Raw genomic sequence first — 13032 nt, forward strand, 5'->3', positions numbered from 1 at the left:
ACTCTTTCCTGCTTATGCAGCGGGTCGGACTCGATGATCTATTGAGGTCCCTTCCGACCCTAGCATCTATGAATCTATGCTTTACCTCAGGGCACTATAAGTGAAAAGTAGCTTATTTGTAGGAAGTGCTTCAAAGGGCATGTTTATACTGCTAACTTTACTGTGCCGGGTAGTGCCATGTAGAAAAAAAATGCCACACTGCTCCATCCATACTGTTCTCCAAACCAGAAGTTGACAAGCCATCTGTGTGTGGTGCCACACCTCAGCTACACTGCTTCTGGTTCAGGAAGTAGTGTATGCTACTGTATCTAGGGTATAGACGCACCCAAAATGATCTATGTTACAATAGTCCAAATTCTCCTTTCACTGATTTTGGTGCAACTAGTTCACAAGCCTATGGGTCTTTGTCATGCTACATAACATATTGCTCCAAACATGAGTCAATCTTTTATCCCCTCAAAAGAGAACGTAAAATTCAGTTGGCTTATACATGGGGATCAACCTATCATCAGAACAATATAGTTCTACATTACAGAGCAGATCCCCTTAAGGCTGCAGTGGGCGGTGGCCCTTAAGGGGTTTATGCTGGGTTATTTGTCCTGCTTGCTTTAACTGTGCCACACGGGGTCATCTGATCCATCATGATGGCAAAGAAGTAGCAAGCTCAGTTAACACAAGAAAGAGTCACAATAGCTGGCTAACTAAGATTGCCACAACCCTACAGTTCCCTGTGGGATCTCCCTGGCTTTTATGAAGGTAGAAGCTCAGAAGTTCTCAAAGCCCTATATAAAATTGAAGTATCAAGATGGTTTCAGGTTGGATGCAAGAAAGAACTTTTTTACGGTAAGGGTGACCAGAATCTGGAATAGACTTCCCAAGGAGGTGATGCAGTCCCCAGCCTTAGAAGTCTTCATGAGGAGACTGGACAGACACCTTGCTGGAATCATTGGTTCTCAGCAGTATTCCTGCCCAGAACAAGGGTGTTGGACTCTATGATCTTCCAGGGACTCTATGTCCCTTCCAGCCCTTGATTTCTTATGATTCTATGATTCTGTGACCTCTGGGCTTCAAGCCTCAAATCTCTACTTCTGAAGCATGGCATGTGGTAGCTCACCACCAGGAAGCATGAAACAGCCTACAAGGTGAACTGGTAGGAAGCCATCCTGTATGGATACCCTGTAGGAGGATGGATGTTCAAAATAATTAAAATAGGCTTTAAATGAGTCTTTAATTTTCTTTGTTTGTTTGTTTAACAGTGGAGGGTGAATTTATTATTTGGAAAAGACTTATAAGCCTGAACATTTCTGGCACAACACTAAAATTAAATATAATTTTTTAATGTTCACACTTTTAGTGCCTTTAACCCTTTGGTTCCTTTCTATTCTCCTGTGGGATGTTGTAAGAGCAATAGCAGCTTAAGGACTTTATCTGCAGTTTATTTATATTTAGAGAAAGAAAAACAAACAAACTGCTTTTCCTAAATTTGAACCTGAAAATGTGGAAATAACATATGCAATGTTGATTTATAATCTGAACAATATGGTACTAATGGCTTGTCTTTGCATTGAAAAACTATGCAATCAACCCCTTCTGTTGTATAAGGCAGTGTATGCCTGGTAAAGTCATGCTAGCTTGTCAAACAAAATAAGCACTAGTGGGACAAATGTCCTTTTTTGCTGTATACCTGCATACACGTGCTATATTTATTAGCATCATTTTGTCAGCTAGGGGAGAAATATTTTTCCCCACACCAGATTGAGAAGGGCAGACCAAAAATATTCTACAAACCAGGCCTCCACCATAAGATTCAGCACACAACAGTAAGGGTTCTTCTCTGTTTTTGCCTCATGCTTGCAGCTAGAAATGGTGACATTGCAGCCCTTCAGAATTGTATGGATGGACAAGAAGACAGGCTAACTGGTGGCAAAAAATGTTAGTGCCAAATGTTAGTGCAGTGCCAAAACACCAGATGACAGAGTCAAGAGAGCCCATTACCGGTCATTTTAGGGCTAGGGTAAAGTGTGCTCTGGGGAGCACAGAGATGAACATAGCCCATCCACCTAAGTCTACTGCCACACTACAAAGCCAGAAGTTTTCCAGATGGTCTTCATTCTGAAGCAACTTGAACTCAGAACTTCCATTTTTTCTAACTAAGTGCCTTCAGCCCCAGGCTACAACAGGGTACTCCCGAGGGCACCTTTTCCACCTTTCCTGTTGAAAATGCTCCATTTTAAGACTTAGTCAAGCAGGCTCCAGAACCCAAGTCACCTTCTTTTCTAAAGGAGCATCTTAACCACCAGGACACAAGATCAATCTCACAAACAGCTATACACACAAACTCACTTTCACTCTTGCCCGAAGAAGAACAATATAACAGGAAGGACTGACAAAGGCCCAACCTAGAATGCCCTCTAGCCTGGTGATCTCTGCCTACCCAAGGGCAGGGGTGTCAAATTCATCAGATCCCATAGGCCAGATGAGTGTCATGGGGCCAGTCCACAAGACTAGCTCTATATGTCGGATCCAGCATGAAGGGCTGATCTGGCACAGGCACCACATGCAGTGGGTGTCCTACACTGGTCTCCCATGGTGCATGTGGCAAATGAGTCCAGTCCAATTCCAATGGGCAGCACTGTGGGCCAAATCTGGCCCAGGAGCTATATCTTTGACACCCTGGCACTAGTGTTAGGAAAATCTTCAGCAAAAGCCAGATTTTAACCTGAATCTTCCATCTGAAGGAGGTTGCAGTGGGGAGATGGAGATGGCCTCACCCAGAAGCCATATTTCTTTCTGCCTGGCTCAACAAATCTATAATTAGTGCAAAGTGAGGCAGTTTCAAGGGGAGAGACTGACAGCATTATCTCAATGTGACTCTAGGACTAGAGGGTTAGGGCAATCTCTATAACGTTGGGTGTTAGGGGTTTAAATGTGCCCTGGCTTATGAAGGTTCCTAATGGGATTCTTATACCTCTTACATGTAATAGGGGCAGCATCTGCTATTTAACTCTAGGAGAAGGCTCATGGTTGAGAGTTTTGGTTTGAGGTAAGCACCTCTGTCAAAGTAAGACACCTAAACCCCAAAGATGGCTAGGGCTAACACCACACAGTTCTTTACACTTGGAGATTATTGCATGAAGAAAAAATAGATAGTATATGTTGAAAACAGATACCACTCCCATTAAAATAGATGGCAGTATATAAAGATGAATTGTCTGTGTGCACACATGGGCACTTTACAGGTGTGACTACATAAAAGCCTGATGTGAAGTAATGAAATGAATTACACTTCTGTTGGAGATGTCAATTTCCTTTGTTCCGTTCTCAGCCGCTATAGCAGGAAGGAACATTAAACATTTCCCTGGCTAGTCATAGAATTGTAGAAATTACAGCTAAAACAGCCCTATTAGGCGAGTTCTTGCCAATGCAAGATTATTCCTTATTGTACATTTACTACTACTTTGTGCAACGTAGTTTTAAACATCTCAAATGATCTGGTTTTCACTACTCCCCTGTGGGAATGATTCCATAATGTACTCAGTCTTAAGGAGGTTTTCCAAGCAGCCAAGCTCCATTTTATTTCTTCATTCTATGCCATCAATCCTAGCAGTGCCCTTCTGCACCAAGGTAATTGTCTCCTCATCTTTGACAGACACATCATTCAACTATCTGCACTTATGTCTCCACATCATTGTTTGGCCAAGTTATTCAGGTTCAGCTTTTAGTCTCTCATTACAGTCTTATTTCCGCACAGCCTCCACCCCTTTTTTTCAGCTCATTAATATATTTTGCTGTTATTCATTGAACTGCCTCCAAATCTTGACCTCTCAGTTTCTCCTGTAGCAACATAAATGCAGCGCAATGCTAAGCACAAATATAAATGCATCTCCAGGCAGAGCTATAGCCAGTCACAGAATAATTTTTGCTTTGGTGTATGCACTTGCAAAGACTGGGAGGAGGAAGCTTGAGGATGGTGTGGTGTGACCCACCCATAGCCGTTAAATGCCATTATCTAGGTTTGACCAGGCTGCAGAAGTATAGTCAGAGGTATAATAGGAAAATTCTGTGCCCTGGGCAGTGGCAGCATCAGGGAAGCAGCCTTTGCTGAGCTGCTAGTGGGTTGTTCTACTAGTTATTTTCTTTAAAAAAAACCTCTGAGCTGTCTTCAAATTTTTCACCTAGAAAACAACTGAATTACTAGCTGGTATTTCCTACATTTTAGTTTTGCACAATTGGAAGCAGATATTTTGTGAAAAATACTTGTTAGTTAATATATTTACCTATCTTTCTTTATGGCAAAAGGAAAGAAGATAGAAGAAGTGATGCTCTGGCCCTTGTTTCTTGGTCCACCGCTAGCAGGAAGTGGAGCAGATCTTCTTGTCAAGAAGAGAGGTAAGTGAACTCCCAGTGGGAGAGCTATAATGTTCCCCTGCTGGAAGGAATATGGGAGTCTCATGCACTTGTGATACGTGATCCTCTACCACAACAGTCCTCATTTCATCACCCAACAAATGATGGGGATTTGGGGGCAATGGTACTCCACTGGCATCCACAGCAAAAATCTAATGAAACAACCCACATCGGAATCATCCACTTACTCTACATCATAAATACACATGCCTCTTGCACTCCACCTGGCTGCATACAACCCTTTGTTGAGTGATCACTATCCATTTATTATCAACCCTATCTTCTTTGCCAATTACTTCCTATTGCCTTTATTTACCAGTGTTAAAAAATATTTAAGATAGTCTGCAAAATGCACAAGACAGAAGGGAGGCTTCTTTCACTCTTAACCTATGTCCGAGCACCTCAACGAACAAAATGCATATCTAACAGGTAAAGATTTAAGTACAAAGGAAATGACACTATAAGAATTTTCATTTCCTATGTTAAAACTCATAAAAAATGAAGCCTTGCCCTGTTACTCTGCTTTTACTGTTCTGAAGCATAAGATTGTGTGAAAGGTATCTCTACATCAAGCTCTCCTGGAACCAAACACACATCTCTTATTTTCTCAAGTGGAGAAGTACATTACTTGAAACAGAGACAGGATGAAAATGAGCTGTGCTACAGGGATTTAGGGCCCAACATTGATTGATGCTGGTGTATAAATATGATACAAGCAAAGCATAAAAAATGGCTTAGAAGCAGATACAGCCCATGCAAATCTCTCTGGGATCTCTGAGAATGCTACTCAGGTATTGCATGCTAATAAATCTCCAATGGCTTGTCATCATTCTCTGTCATTGGTTTGTCTAGGTTTTTTGAGAAGCAGGGTCATGCCAACAAATGTTATGTCCATCAAAAGTCAACAAGGCATCTTTCTAAGCTGTCCACTATATACATCCTTTATTTATGTATAAATTGTTCTATCCATCTATGAGTGGCAGAAAGATTGTCTGCATTGGACTTCCCTCTAGTGGAAGGAAAGTCAGTCTTGCTTAAGTCAGAGTTACCTTGTCTTCCAGCAGTTTTCATATAGAAGCTAAATCCCAAACACTCAATCAGCTATTCAGGACCCTCAGGTAACAGAAGCTTTCCAGGCCCATGTCCTTGGAGCAATGGGTCTTCGGTTCTGGACCCAGCATTGCCACTTGACCATGTTACTTGGTTGACTTTGGTATCACAAAGCTCCTGTGTCCATCTAATTATCAGAGACGAAGTGGTTTTATGAGTATCACAACAATGAGAAGGAAACATGTAAGTGATCGCTTTAAACATAATCGTAGGAAAAGGAACATTGTCAAAGAATTATGTAGACATATATAAAAAGGAAAACCACACCCAATTTGGCTTTATATTCCAGTCCCTCCCCTCAAAAGTGGCTTCACACCTACTCATCCATGAAAGAGAGGTATGACATTTTTGCTGAAGACGGAAGTAATTTTATTTTAGTTACTACCTGCAATGAATTTTAAATAAAGCCATGGGAGCTCTGGGATGGCTGACTCTGTCTGCATGAGACACACTATACTGCTAAGAAAAAAAATCCCGCCAAACCCACTAGGCCCCCTCAGGGCTCCACAGGCAGCCAGGAAGACCAGCCGATGAAAGCACTTTTTGACAGATGTCGCGTCACTGTTAACATGGCTCATATACAAAATCAACTCCAGTCAGAAATCATGTATTAGGAACACGTTGATGCCATTTAAAGATGAAACTAGTGTGTGTGTATTCCCCATGCTTAGTGGCCCACTTTGACAAAGTGATCCTTGAAAATGTAAATAAGTCTCTTATTTACTTGCTTTTCTGTTTAGTAGTCGGCGGCTGTCAGAGTCTGCCTCGCACTTTCTTGCTGAGAGAAAGAGAACAAGTACCTGATCAATAATATTTCAAAATGTTAAGTAAACTTCTTAAAGGGCCACATTCTGTTCCAAAACAGAGCTGTCTACTTAAACCAGATATGACCCTTGGAGCTTTTATCCCACTATTGTAATATCAACTATAGTCTCATTCCAAAGTAGAGCCAACGATGTTCCTTTTTCTTCCTGAATTCTTTTTTTATATTATACCAATAATTGACTGAATTTCTTTGTAAAAGGAAACAATTAATTAGCTTGCACTTCCCATGCACAAAGTCTCTCTCTCAAGATATATTTGTACTCAGAAGGCAAAAGAATCCCCCACCAACCCAGGTTTCCATGGTTATAATATCCCAGGACAACCTTCTTTCCAAAGGCATTCTTCTACCTCTACTCCCACCTTGCTCTAAAGCAGCTGCTTACAGGTTTTGTCCTATGGCTGCTCTATCATCACTACAGCTCCATCATAACTAACAATAGCAAAAGCACTAGCATTGACCAAGAAGAAATGGCTTCATCATTGTTTTCAAATCCTTTTAAATCTAGAGTAAGTCCTCCCACAGTTGCAGGCTTTCCAGAAAGGTTTTGGGATGGGATCTAAAGTTAATTTGTTTAGTTGGGACCAACCATTCCAGTACATCTCCCAGAGCACTTGCTGTACTCTAAAGCTTTTATTGTACTGCTTCCGTCTTGATCATGTTAGCTATTTTAGGCATCTTCCAACATACTTCTTTCTCTCACTTCAAACCTTACCAAGAAAGCTAAGAGCATTTAGTCCCCTAGTTGAGTGTAATAGTCTATAGTAATTTGTGTATGTAATACATTTTTCCACTCTAACCTACAGTGGAAAATTCTTTTTGACAACCTGTACTGAGTTTAATTGAGCTGTGTCATATGCCATTAGGTAAAGCTTCACATTTAGCAAGCAGTAAAGTTTCCTTTACATAGTAGTTGCATCTAATTTTTACAGTTCTTATTCTATATAAAATAGCAGTATTGCTTAGTCTTAGCATTTAAAAATAACACAAGGCACAATGATAATTAAGCTCCAGATATCTCTCATATGCACTTCCTTTCCCATGTGTGTGACCCAGGATGTACTAGGTATAATGTGATTAAGTGTGATGACAAAAATATCACTTCAGTAAAAAGCTATGTAAGCCTCAATACATATGACAAAGCTGTGAAAATGGCTATTTCCATGCCATTAGCTTGCCTGCCTCCATTTGTTTCCCCACAGAATTTCTCTGTTGTGAATTACCTGGCCTGTGGGAACTTCAGTTGAAAAACATGCCTAATTTAATTCCCAAATAAGCTATGTTTTTGGTTTTCCATTTTAATTTCCACAGGGCAAATAAAATTGATGGAAAGCATTATGCCAAGGCTATTGTTCTCATCCAGTTGACTTTGTAGCCTGCGATGACTCCAGATTTGCATATTACCTTAAATGTTTCTGGGACCAGATGTTATTGGGTCTTTCCATCAGAGCAAAACATCTGCACACATTGCTTGCCTCCATTATCCTCCTAGGTTCTCAGATACTGCTGGCAATACCAATGCAGCACACCTAGCATCTTTAATTGTGGCATAGCTTCCCCACCCCCAAGAGATAGAGCAGGGTTGTGGAAGCTCACACAGCAGAGGGACAACAGAACAGCATCACCACCCATGGCATGGAACCCAGCCTCACAGGGGCACCTTATACATCCCCACTTTTGGGACTGAGGTCCATCACTACTTGAAGTCATCAATCACTACATTCCTCTGTGACAGACTATTTCTGTGACAGAAATAGGCAGTGATGCAGGAGGGAGGGAGGGAGGGTCTGTGTAGCAAGCTGCCACCCAGGAGGTCTTGTCATGTGTGGGGGTGGTCCTCCAGGGCAGCAAGAATATCCACAGGAAGAGCAGCTTTCACTGCAGCCAAGAGGCACAAAGCAAAGCAAACGAAGTTCAGGCTCAGCCAGTTAGCCACAGCTTTTGCCAAGAGCCAGGTAGACTAGGTTGAGTCAGTGTGATGGTGTATTACCAGGACAAGAAAGCAATGCCATTTCCAGAGTCTGGAATAAGAAGTCAAGATTGACTCAGTCAAAGGTATTCTCTTGATTCAAGGCCAGTGGTCAGGTCAAAGAGCTCTGGGGCTGCCAGCAGGTCAGGCAGCAGAAACAGGTTATCTTGAATAACTCTACCGGGCATGTAGTGGCTCTTGCTCAGGGTCTACAACTGAAGCCATGACTGTTTTGAGCTGATATACCCGTTCTTAATGTCACTGATAACCCCTTTCTTTGGCAGCAGTACAAGGACTGCTCACAAGAAGCTGACCAGTAGGATCCCATCTTCAAGGCTCTCTTGGGAAACGCGCAAGATGTCCAGCCTGAGGAGGGGCCAGAAAATCTTGTAGAATTTGGACAATCAGTCAAAGCCTGGCACCTTCCCTGTGGCAGGGCCTCAATAGCAGTGGTCAGTTCTGCCAAGTTCCTGTTTGAGTTTGTCTGCCTCAGACACAGAGCTTGGGGAGGCCCGCATGCAGGTACTGAATGGCCCTGGGCAGGCAGGCTTGTCTGCAAACCACTTCATGTAAAAGCTAACAGCACACTCTCAGATCTCAGAAGGGCCCCTGAACAGTTGATCCCCATAGGGTTTTAAGGTGGCCGGTGATCTTTTGTTCTGCATGCTTTTTCTCTAGGTTGAAAAAGAACCAGATTGCCTCTGGACACTCTTGGAAAGAGGCTTGAGTTTGAGCATACCTTCTCCTGCACTTCATTGGGCGTTGTTACCATATTTACTTGAGTAAAAGATGACGTTTCCCCCACCCCACCTTTAACAGAGGGAAAACTCTCCATCTTAGAATCAAGTATGAGGTCGTGAGGGACAGAGAGCTGCTGTGGCTGTATGAGCTCTAGCACCAACCATGTCTCCAGGCTGGAGCCAAAGTTGCTGCTTGCCCTTCACTGCCACTCCTCTCCTGCAGCCTCAGGCCCTTGCTGTACCCCATCTCTCCACTATGCCACTTCTCCCTCCACCTCCCACCACCACACTCCCCCTTACCTTTGCCAGCAGGCTCTGTCCTTGCTGCTGCCTGAAGCACAGAGCACAGACTCAGCCTGACCCTGTAGCAGCTGTGCTATCTCCATGCCGCTGCTACAGGGTGGGGCTGGAGCTGGAGCTGTGCTCAGTGCTCCAGGTTGCAGTGTGCATGGAGCCCATCAGTGCCATAGCAAAAATAAGGGGCAGGTAGAGGGGCAAGCGGCAGATACTTTGGCAGGGGGAGATGGGGAAAGGGGGGATGGGAACCCAAAGCTGGCAGGGCAGGCACAAGGGCGAGGGGCAGCAGAGAGGTTACCAAAGCTTTATTTTTGGCTTAGCAGAAAAGGTATGTGTGAGTCGGGGAGGGAGGAAGGGTGAGGAGATGCTGAGACAAAAAGTAAAAACTACTAAAAGACAGGGTTGGGGGGAGAAAATCAGAGACAAAAGACAGAATGCAGCTCTGGAGAGGTTGACAGTCAAGGAGCACAAAGCACAGCAGAAGACTTCATAGACACTAGGGCTGGAAGGGACCTTGTAAGATCATCGGGTCCAGCCCCCTGCTCAAGGGGCAGGAAGTCAGCTAGGGTTAAAGGATCCCAGCAAGATAAGCATCCAGAAGTGTCCAGAGGAGGTGCCTGCACCTTGGGGGCTCAGACGGCAAAGAAGTTTTTCTTTAAGGCACTTTTGAAAATTATTTTAGGAAATACCTTAGCAGAGCTGGGAGAAGAGCTGGGTGGTATCCTGAGAGAGGTATCTTGAGAGAGAGAGAGAAGCCAGAGAAGAGGATCCCGAGCATTTTGTGGGAAGAGAGAACAGCAAGGGCTCTTTTACCTGTCAGAGACTGCCTGGGGAGCTAGGCTAATCATTGGGGCTCAAGGACTCTGCATGCTGTATTCCAGTTGACTGGAAAAGGTTGGTTTTTTGCTTGAGAGGCCTGCCTTTGCTCCATGTGACTTTAGATGCACTTAATTCCATGGAAGAACTGAAGTCCCCCTCCAGTTTTTCCAGAACATAGCCCTCTGACAGGATCATACACAACTGGGATGCAAAGGTTCATGGACCCAAAACCCTGGTCTTAAGAATACCAGGAGCCAAGGACTCACCCACTCCAGAAGCTACCTCTGGACTGCCTTCTGGGGAACTCAGAGACTATGTAAGGCTGAGGATGGGTTTCTTTTCTGTCCACCGATCTAGAAACGCTTTGTGCATAATCTAATGTATACAATAAAAGCACCCCAGTGCAGTAGTGAGGGAAGGAGGGGTGAAGGGCTAAAGTTATGGTTTGGCAAGTTCAGACTGACACATCAACCGTTCAAACTACTTATATTCACCTCCAAAGCCAAACTTACCTGATAAATAGCTTAGTAAATTCCTATTAAATGAAAGCTAAATATCTGTTTGGCATCTATAGAAATTACTGCCACTGCCTCTAATTCTCATCTCCCATGAGGTGCAATTAACCTCCTGAGGTTATTTCACTCATGCATGCTGTATGTAAAATCTTCCTGGAAACAGATTCTGAGATTATTTTGTTGTGTAGTATAAATGGCTCCCTAACATTTAGATCAGGGGCCCTCAAACTTTTTTGACAAAAGGCATCTCCATAACTTTTGTGAACAGAGCAACAGCTAATTTCTAAAACTAATTTACTACAGGGCTTACTTCCTCACACAGGGCCAGGCAGGAGGGTGCTTCCCTCCTTAGACCCTGCAGCACCCTTCAAAGGATTTCAAGCCACCCTACTTGGCCTGCGGCACCCTTCAAAGTCTGCGTAACCCTACTTGAGAATCATTGATTTAGATGTTGCTCAGCTGTAGCGATGAATTCTGTAAATGTTTTCAGCACAGGAAGTGCTATCATCTGGGTTACACAGGGGACTGGACTGCATGACCATAAAAGACTTTGTTGGCCTTACAATGTATGAATGAAGGGTTGTCAAGCAGCCTGCTGCTTGATGCATATAAAAGGCCTTGGAACTAGCAACAGACTTATGGATCTGTAACTAGCAGCAATATGAATGCGTGCATGTGCGTATCTCACACACACACACACAGATTATAAATTTAATACATATATCTTGAAATGACTAAATAAAAAATGTAGTCATATTTTAGAGCAGTCTTTATAATTGTATTATTTTTGCCTTTTCTTCCCCTGCTGTTATAAACCACATAACTCAAATTGCTTTAGGGCTATTTCAAAATAACTCCCCAATGAAGCAGACAATATCGATTATTTCTTCTTCCTAATGTGTGACTATGGAACTGCATCAAGTTCAGCCCATGAAGGCTGGGAATTCACTGGGCAAAGGCAGCCAATAAGCTCTATAGCAGATAACCTTGAACGTTTTCAGGGCAAACTGCTCTCACCCTATCTATGGCAACAGAAGTTTAGAGAAGCAGTAGAAGCAAGGCAGCTCGACTGCAGGCAGTCGAGAGTCTGTTTCAGGCAATGGGACACGGTAGGGAATGATGGTATATTAATCCCATTCTGCCTCAATAGGAAAGCCTGAAGGCGAGACTACATCTTAAGAAGCAGGTGTGAAAGACATGTACAACATTCTCACACTGGAGATTGCAACTGTGATTATAAAATATGAGTTTAAAAAATAAAACTGACAGCATACACACAATATCCAGGGGCTCATACATTTAAACACTGTATATGTATATAGCTTTTTTGCATTATATAATTTTTTTTAAATTTAACATTTTCTTATTGCAAGAAGTCTTAAATTGCGGCTTATAAAGAACTGGCTGAATACAAGATGCTGACCTTCCTAGTTTTAAGCTACTATATGCCATACTATGTCGTAAGCAGCCAGGTCTGGGTTCACTTGGGGATTGAGGTGCCAACCAGGGTTGGGAGGAATGAGGAGCCATCTGAGAACAAGTTTAGGGATATGCTGAGTCAGAAAGCTAGGGGATCAGGCAGAGAGCTGAATCAGAGAGAAAGCTGGCTTGAGAAACCAGGAGGAGATGGAGTTGAGCACAGGTTCTAGGAACAAGCAGAGTCGGATATCTGGAGATCAGGCAGACAGCAGACAGAGAGCAAGCTAGGTTAGTAAGCCAGGAAACTAAGCAGAGAGAAGAGCTAGAGCACAAGGTGGGGGGAATAGCAAAGCAGTCAAAACAAACCCTGCTGCCCGCTTCCTGTTCTGGGTCAGGGATTTGTATGGGGGAAGCAGAAGTTCTACTGATCCCAACCAACCACTGTAGTGCCAATGAATGGTCAGAGGGCTAGGCCTCGCTGGAGGTTTCAATACAGCCTTGACCAGACTGGGTGACCAGCTGTAGGGTGGGAGGCCAGGATGAGTGTCCATGCTGGTCAGGTCACGGCTCCCTCTTTGAGGAGATGGCCTGGGCACTACATTACATTAAAAAATTAAAAAACACACTGATAACTTACTCTTCCATGTAATAAATTCCTTTTGTTGCCATGGGAATGCTTTGGGATTGCAGAGGAGAGAGAAAAGTTGTCAGCAAATTGTGAAAAGTGTCCACAGGACAAATCTCTGTATTGCAGCATAACCCACACTATGAAACAGCTACAAAAACGCAGCGGTATAATATACAATATTGAACTGGCTACACTAAATAGAAATCAGAACTGCTCAAATTGTCTTATGCTTTGTACTGTTAACCAAGATGTTCTTTAGCTCAAATGCTGTCCTTTTGAGCAGTAAGGCCTGAATCTATTCCTGC

At 43.2% G+C, this 13032-nt stretch overlaps 1 protein-coding gene across 1 annotated transcript in view; it reads right to left on the reverse strand.

The window, feature by feature from the left end:
• Positions 1–13032, reverse strand: part of NSUN3 (NOP2/Sun RNA methyltransferase family member 3) — a 72165-nt gene that overhangs the window by 19573 nt on the left and 39560 nt on the right. Inside the window, exons 11-12 of the mRNA XM_025216247.1 lie at positions 6242–6295; positions 5457–5644 (exon numbers count right to left, since the gene is read on the reverse strand). The gene's annotated coding sequence lies outside the window, so the exon portion shown is untranslated. The remainder of the gene's footprint in view (positions 1–5456; positions 5645–6241; positions 6296–13032) is intronic.

The sequence above is a fragment of the Alligator sinensis genome, unplaced genomic scaffold, assembly GCF_000455745.1.
Source record: "Alligator sinensis unplaced genomic scaffold, ASM45574v1 scaffold1217_1, whole genome shotgun sequence".
Classification (NCBI taxonomy): Eukaryota; Metazoa; Chordata; order Crocodylia; family Alligatoridae; genus Alligator; species Alligator sinensis.